At 44.8% G+C, this 8,343-nt stretch overlaps 1 pseudogene; it reads left to right on the top strand.

Annotated features, from left to right (window-relative positions):
- Positions 1-298: 298 nt before the first annotated feature.
- LOC105521794 lies at positions 299-1,571 on the top strand (annotated as a pseudogene).
- The last annotated feature ends 6,772 nt before the right edge of the window (positions 1,572-8,343 follow it).

The raw sequence follows: 8,343 nt of genomic DNA, 5'->3' as shown, positions 1-8,343 counted from the left end.
GACTACAGACGCCTGCCACCTCGCCCGGCTAGTTTTTTGTATTTTTTAGTAGAGACGGGGTTTCACTGTGTTAGCCAGAATGGTCTCGATCTCCTGACCTCGTGATCCGCCCGTCTCGGCCTCCCAAAGTGCTGGGATTACAGGCTTGAGCCACCGCACCCGGCCAACGGCCACATTTTTCATATCAATTCTGCAACAGATTGAATTAGATCTAAAGGCCACCCAGGCTTTTGTCCTAGCACTCACTCAGGAATTGGCTCAGCAGATACAGAAGGTGGTCATGGCACTAGGAGACTGCATGGGTGCCTCCTGTCATGCCTGTACTGGAGGCACCCACGTGCGTGCTGAGGTGCAGAAACCACAGATGGAAGCTCCTCATATCATCGTGGGTACCCCGGCCGTGTGTTTGATAGGCTTAACCGGAGATACCTGTCTCCTAAACACATCAAGATATCAAGATGTTTGTACGAAGCTGATCTCAGGTGATCCGCCCACCTCAGTCTCCCAAAGTGCTAGGATTACAGGCGTGAGCCACCGCACTCAGCCTGGAAACATTTATTCAAACATCAAGATGTGTGGACGAAGCTGACGAAAATGTTAAGCTGTGGATTCGGGGACCAGATCTACGACATATTCCAAAAACTCAGCAGCAACGTTCCGTTTGCCGTCAGCTACAGTACCTTCTGATGTGCTTGAGGTGACCAAGAAATTCACGAAGGACCCCATTCAGATTCTTGACAAGAAGGAAGAGTTGACCTGGAGGGTATCCGCCAATTCTACATCAACATGGAACGAGAGGAGTAGAAGCGGGACACCCTGTGTGACTTGCATGAAACCCTGACTGTCACCCAGGCAGATGTCTTCATCAACACCCGAAGGAAGGTGGACTGGCTCCCTGAGAAGTTGCATGCTTGAGATTTCACTGTCTCTGCCATGCATGGCGATAAGGGTCAAGAGGAACAAGATGTGATCATGAGGGAGTTTTGTTTTGTTTTGTTTTGTTTGTTTGTTTTTGAGATGGAGTTTCGCTTTTGTTGCCCGGGCTGGAGTGCAGTGGCGCGATCTCGGCTCACTACAACCTCCTCCTCCTGGGTTCAAGTGATTCTCCTGTCTCAGCCTCCCAAGTAGCTGGGATTACAGGCATGCGCCACCACGCCTGGCTAACTTTTTACTTTTAGTAGAGATGGGGTTTCTCCATGTTGGCTGGTCTCGAACTCCCGACCTCAGGTGATCTGCCCACCTTGGCCTTCCAAAGCGCTAGGATTACAGGCACGAGGCTCTGCACCTGGCCAGTGAGGGAGTTTTGTTCTGGCTCTAGCAGAGTTTTGATTCCCACTGACCTGCTGGACAGAGGCATTGCTGTGCCGCAGGTTTCTTAACTCATCAACTATGACCTTCCCACCAACGGAGAAAACTATATCCACAGAATTGGTTGAGGTGGACAGTTTGGCTGTAAGGGTGTGGCTGTTAACATGGTGACAGAAGAAGACAAGAGGACTCTTTGAGACATCGAGTCCGTCTACAACACCTCCATTGAGGAAATGTCTCTCAATGTTGCTGACCTCATCTGAGGGGCTGTCCTGCTACCCAGCCCCAGCCAGGGTTCAATCTCGGGCAGCTGAGGAGCAGCAGGAAGGGGGACGGAAGGGGGCCAAGGGATGGACATCTTGTCATTTTTTCTTTGGATACATGTCACTTTTTGAGGCAAACACATGTATATATATATAATTTTTGAAGTTCTAATATGAAGAAACATAGTACAAAAGGATGTATCAAATTTATCTGGCATGCTACCACATAGACCAGGCAAAGGGTAGAACAAACTTTCTTTTTTCCTTTTTTCTTTTCTTTCTTTCTTTTCTTTTTTTTTTTTTTTTTGAGACAGAGTCTCACTCTGTTGCCCAGGCTGGAGTGCACTGGCATGATCTCAGCTCACTGCAACCTCCACCTCCCAGGTTCAAGCGATTCTCCTGCCTCAGCCTCCCAAGTACCTGGGATTACAGGCATGCACCAGGACACCTGGCTAATTTTGTATTTTTAGTAGAGATGGGGTTTCTCCGTGTTGGTCAGGCTGGTCTTGAACTCCTGAGCTCAGGTGATCCACTCATCTCAGCCTCCCAAAGTGCTGGGATTACAGGTGTGAGCCACCACACCTGGCCAGGTAAAACAAACTTTCTGTGCCTTTCTGCTAGTTTTATTTAACTAGTGGAGTAAAAGATTAATTCCCACCTAGAAGGCTTAAAGGAGGTTTCATTAACGAGTGGTTTAAAGTAGGACTTTACAGGCATAAGCCACCACATCCAGCGAAAGGTGTAACTATTATACTCAGTAGCAACAGCCGGGCGCAGTGGCTCATGCCTGTAATCCCAGCACTTTGGGAGGTCAAGGCGGGAGGATCATCTCAGGTCAGGAGTTTGAGACCAGCCTGGCCAACATGGTGAAACCCCATCTCTACTAAAAATACAAAAATTAGCCAGGTGTGGTGTTGTGTGCCTGTAATCCCAGCTACTTGAGAGGCTGAGGCAGGAGAATCGCTGGAACCCGGGAGGCAGAGGCTGCAGTGAGCTGAGATTGAGCCACTACACCCCAGCCTGGGCAATAGAGGAAGACTGTGTCTCAAAAAAAAAAAAAAAAAAAAAGAGGCCGGGCACGGTGGCTCCCACCTGTAATCCCAGCACTTTGGGAGACTGAGGCAGGGGGATCATAAAGTCAGGAGTTCAAGGCCAGCCCTAGCCAACATGATGAAACCCCGTTTCTACTAAAGATACAAAAAAAAAAAAAATTAGCCAGGCATGGTGACTTGCACCTGTAATCCCAGCTACTCCGGAGGCTGAGGCAGGATAATTGCTTGAACTTGGGAGGCAGAGTTTGCAGTGAGCCGAGACCTTGCCGTTGCACTCCAGCCTGGGTGACAGGGCAAGACGTGATCTCAAAAATAAAAATAAAATAAAGTCAGGAACAAGACAAGGATGTCACCTATTACTATTCATAGTAACAACTGCTCTCAAAATTCTAATCTAATGCAATACGATAAGAAAAAGAAATGACATAGAATTGGAAAGGAAGAGACACATTACTTTCCTCTTTTTTAGAGGAATAAATATTCATAAAAAGTTAAAATGGCTGGGCGCAGTGGCTCATGCCTGTAATCCCAACATTTTGGGAGGCTGAGGTGGGCAGATCATGAGGTCAGGAGTTTGAGACCAGTCTGACCAACATGGTGAAACCCCATCTCTACTAAAGATACAAAAAATTAGCTGGGCATGGTGGTTCATGCCTGTAATCCCAGCTACTGTGGAGGCTGAGGCAGGAGAATTGCTTGAATCCAGGAGGCGGAGGTTGCAGTGAGCCAAGATTACACCATTGCGCTCCAGCCTGGCTGACAGAGCCAGACTCCATCTCAAAACAAAAAAAAAAAAGAAAGAAAAAAAGTTAAAACAACATGTAAAGTTACAAGTAAACATTTCCGTTATTATATCTATTTCATTTCTCAGAGGTAATCACCTTCAACAGTTCAATGTGTCTTTTTCAGACGCTTTTCTATGCATATTTAGGCATATATATTTCTGAGTGTATATACATTGATTTTGAAAAATAAAACTGGGATCATAAAATATTATTATCCTGCAACATAGGTTATCAACTTGACAAAATCGCATGGACCAATTTCCAGTTTGGTACTAGAGATCTACCTTATTCTCTTTAATGGCTGCATAGTATTTCATAGTATTAGCTACTATAATTTATTTAACCTTTTTTTTTTTTTTTTTTTTTTTGAGACAGAGTCTTGCTCTGCTGCCCGGACTGGAGTGCAGTAGTGCAATCTTGGCTTACTGCAACCTCCGCCTCCCAGGTTCAAGTTATTCTCCTGCCTCAGCCTCCTCCTGAGTAGCTGGGACTACAGGCTCGTGCCACCTCACCTGGCTATTTTTTTGTTCTGTTTTTTGTTTTGTTTTGTTTTCAGTTTTGTTAGTAAAGACGGGGTTTCACCATGTTGGCTAGGCTGGTCTTGAACTCCTGAGGTCAAGTAATCCGCCACCTCAGCTTTCCAAAGTGCTGGGATTACAGGCGTGAGCCACTGCACCTGGCTTATTTAACCATTTCTTACTGATGAATGTTTTATTTTATTTTAATGTTTGCTATTAAGGAAAAGTGCTTAATGAATACCTTTATCCATATGTCTTTGCTCACTTGTGAATAATAATCTTCTAGAAGTGTAATCCCTAGGTGAAAGGGTATATAATTTAAAATTTTTCACAGTCTCAAATTATCCTCCAAAAATACTTACCAATGTATACTCATGGGGTTGGGAAGAGCCATTTACCCCCATTCTTACCAATGCTGAAACATAAATTATTGTAACTTTGCTCATCTAGTAGATGAAACACACAAACCGCCCCCTCAAGATTATTATTATTTGGAGATTATATGCTCACTTTCCTGGAAAACTCAAGAAAATTCTCTTAAAAAAAAAAAAGGAATAAATGAAGTTAAACTGGAGAGCCAAGTGTGTGTGAAGGAAAGCACTTTTTTTTTTTTTTGAGACGGAGTCTTGCTCTGTCACCCAGGCTGGAGTGCAGTGGCCGGATCTCGGCTCACTGCAAGCTCCGCCTCCTGGGTTTACGCCATTCTCCTGCCTCAGCCTCCCGAGTAGCTAGGACTACAGGCGCCTGCCACCTCGCCCGGCTAGTTTTTTGCATTTTTTAGTAGACACGGGGTTTCACTGTGTTAGCCAGGATGGTCTCGATCTCCTGACCTCGTGATCCGACCGTCTCAGCCTCCCAAAGTGCTGGGATTACAGGCTTGAGCCACCGCGCCCGGCCGTAAGGAAAGCACTTTTATGCTTGGCAAAGGATTATACTCCAGAAGACAATTTCTCAGTATGAAATGAGTCAAAAACATTGGCCGAGGCAGGCGGATCACCTGAGGTCGGGAGTTCGAGACCAGCCTGACCAACATGGAGAAAACTGTCTCTGCTAAAAATAAAAATTAGCCAGGCATGGTAGCGCGTGCCTGTAATCCCAGCAACTCAGGAAGCTGAGGCAGGAGAATTGCTTGAACCCAGGAGACGGAGTTTGTGGTGAGCCGAGATCGTGCCATTGCACTCCAGCCTGGGTGACAAGAACGAAACTCCGTCTCAAAACAAAAAACAAAACAAAACAAAAAACATTTAAAAATGCTTCTCTTCTGACCCAGCAACACAAAATCCAGAACTTTTTTCTTTCTTTTTTTTTTTTTTTGAGACGGAGCCTCACTCTTGTCACCTAGGCTGGAGTGCAATGATGCGATTTTGGCTCGCCACAACCTCCACCCCCCGGGTTCAAGTGATTCTCCTGCCTCAGCCTCCTGATTACCTGGATTACAGGCACCTGCCACCAAGCCCGGCTAATTTTTGTACTTTTAGTAGAGATGGGGTTTCGCCATGTTGGCCAGGATGGTCTCAAAGTCCTGACCTCAGGTGATCCCCCCACCTTGGCCTCCCAAAGTGCTGGGATTACAAGCATGAGCCACTGTGCCTGGCCCAGAATTTTTTTTTTAGGAAAATAAGAAAGTGTGCAAAAAGTTATCTACAATAATTTTTACTGAAGCATGGTTTATTGCTATGAAAAATAAAAACAACCTAATTGTCCAACAAGGGAGCAGATAAACAAATGATGGTTCATCCACAGAATCAAACACTACACATTTATTCGAAGTTATCTTTTTTTTTTTTCTTTTTGAGACAGAGTTTTGCTCTTGTTGCCCATGTTGGAGTACAATGGCACGATCTCGGCTCACTGCAACCCCCACCTCCTGGGTTCAAGCGATTCTCTTGCCTCAACCTCCCAAGTAGCTGGGATTATAGTCATGCATCATCACGCCCAGCTAATTTTGTATTTTTAGTAGAGATGGGGTTTCTCCATGTTGGGCAGGCTGGTCTTGAACTCCCGACCTCAAGTGATCTGCCTGCCTTCTCCCAAAGTGTTGGGATTACAGGCATGAGCCACCACACCCACCCCGAAGTTATCTTATAGATTAAAATTTGTTGACAAGTTAATGTTTTCAAACTACAGTGTTCAATGAAAAAGTCACAGAAGAGTTTGTGCAATATGATAATAATAAAAATATAAATAAGTAGTTCTAAATTGCCCACTGACTTTAGTTTGGTCAAATGTAGTCTATTCTAAGGGTAAATTCTTTTCAGAGCACAAGTGAAAATGCCCATCCAAATGTAAGCTTAACTAACACTGACATCCAAGCTAAGCTACCAGGACTGGATGCAAATATAAAACTCAGAGATGATCTTGGCATAAAAAGAAATGCCTGTTCTGGGACCTTAAAATTAGGCTTCTTAATGAAATTAACAGCTGTTTGAAAAACATCTCTCCGCTTGTTTACAAAGATCACAAGCTTTGCCAGGGTATCTCAGGCTTGTTTTAAGCGTCCCCAGAGATCCTGGGAGTCCCATATTGCTTTTCTCATTTAGATGCTTACCCAGTGGTTGGAAGAATCCAAACAAGATGCTTTCAGCTAAACATTGCAGTGTCCTCGGCAAAAAGGAGGGCCAGTGTTAGCTCTGTGACAATTCTCTGTTTTCCCAAACCATGAATCAGCCCCATTGTCTCATCCGCCTCTGTGCATCATTCATTCTGTTCATCCTAGCTAACATCATTCATTCTGTTCATCCCAGCTAACATCATTCATTCTGTTCATCCCAGCTAACAGCAAAGGCAGGAACATGGCAGAGAAACTAAAACTGCTATTTAATTCTGCTTGTAAGGAGAGTCAGGATTTCTCATGGGCTGCTTTGGAGAGATGTCTGGAAATGTGTCAGAAAGCTGATTTTATGGAGGGTTCATTTATTTACAGTAAACTTACATGTACTATAAATTCCTAATTTACAAACGAATACCTGGCAATCGACCAGCATTTTTCATCCGAAGGTAAGAAGCCTCCAAACGTGAATATGTAAACATTTTCTGGCACCACATTGTGCCCGTTTTTTTCCTCCCCGCTCCACTGCCTTTTCTTCCTCCCCTTTTTCCTCTCTCCTCCTCTTCATCCTCTCTGCTCCTTCCCAGCTGGAAACAAATGGTAGTTTAACCTGGATAATACCCTCCTTTGTTCACTTTGTAGAGCTAATCTTCACTCAGCTGGCCTAAACCTTTCATGCAATTTATTTCATAAGGAACAGAAGGGGGGAGGATTCCGTCTCTGGCTCGCAGCACCCATTGCCCAAAAAGTCAGCTCTGTTTCTCAATCCCCATGGGCTGGGTCTAAGCCTTGTCTTTCTACTCCATGATAACTCATTTTACTATTGTGGTAGGTAGGACTCTTTGGTTCTAAAGAACAGGAACCCATTTGAGTGAGCCTAAGAAAAAGAAAGGGCAGTTTTGAAAGGATAGAGAGGTGCTTTCATAGCACTGATGGACAGGTATGCAGCAGGGTCCTGAAAGCATCTGGAGCCAGGGCCACCAAAGCAATCTTTATCATTTCTATTCTTTTTTTTTTTTTTTTTGAGATGGAGTTTTTTTTTCTTGCTCTGTTGCCCAGGCTGGAAAGCAGTGAGGCTATCTCGGCTCACTGCAACCTCCTCCTCCTGGGATCAAGTAATTCTCATGCCTCAGCCTCCTGAGTAGATGGGATTACAGGCATGGGTCACTACGCCTGGCTAATGGCTCACACCTGTTGTCTCAGCATTTTGGGAGGCCAAGGAGGGCTGATCACTTGAGCCCGGGAGTTGGAGACCAGCGCAGGCAAAACCCCAGCTCTTGGCAACAAAGACAAAAATTAGCTGGGCATGGCAGTGTGCACTTGTGGTCCCAACTACTCAGGAGGCTGAGGTGGGAGGATTGATTGAGCCCAGAAGGTCAAGGCTATAGTAAGCTGTGATCCTGCCACTGCACCCCAGCCTGGGAGATAGAGCAAGAGCCTATCTCAAAATAATAATAATAATAATAATAAATTTTAAAAAATAATAAACTTCCTCTTTTCCAAAGTGACTGTACCTTTTTCATATTGCCACTTGCAATGTATATGTATGAAACTTCCAGTTATTCTGTATCCTCTATAACATTTCATATTATGAATTTATTTTTATTTTATTTTACTTTTTTTTTTTTAGACCGAGTCTCGCTCTGTCACCCAGGCTGGAGTGCAGTGGCAAAATCTCAGCTCACTGCAAGCTCCGCCTCCCGAGTAGCTGGGACTACAGGTGCCCACCACCATGCCTGGCTAATTTTTTTGTATTTTTTAGTAGAGACAGAGTTTCACCGTGTTAACCAGGATGGTCTCGATCTCCTGACCTTGTGATCTGCCCACCTCAGCCTCCCAAAGTGCTGGGATTACAGACATGAGCCACCG

This window comes from Colobus angolensis, unplaced genomic scaffold (assembly GCF_000951035.1).
Source record: "Colobus angolensis palliatus isolate OR3802 unplaced genomic scaffold, Cang.pa_1.0 Scaffold110, whole genome shotgun sequence".
Taxonomy (NCBI): domain Eukaryota; kingdom Metazoa; phylum Chordata; class Mammalia; order Primates; family Cercopithecidae; genus Colobus; species Colobus angolensis.
The sequence above is the reverse complement of the archived record's forward strand: the minus strand, read 5'-3'. Positions and strand labels throughout refer to the sequence as shown.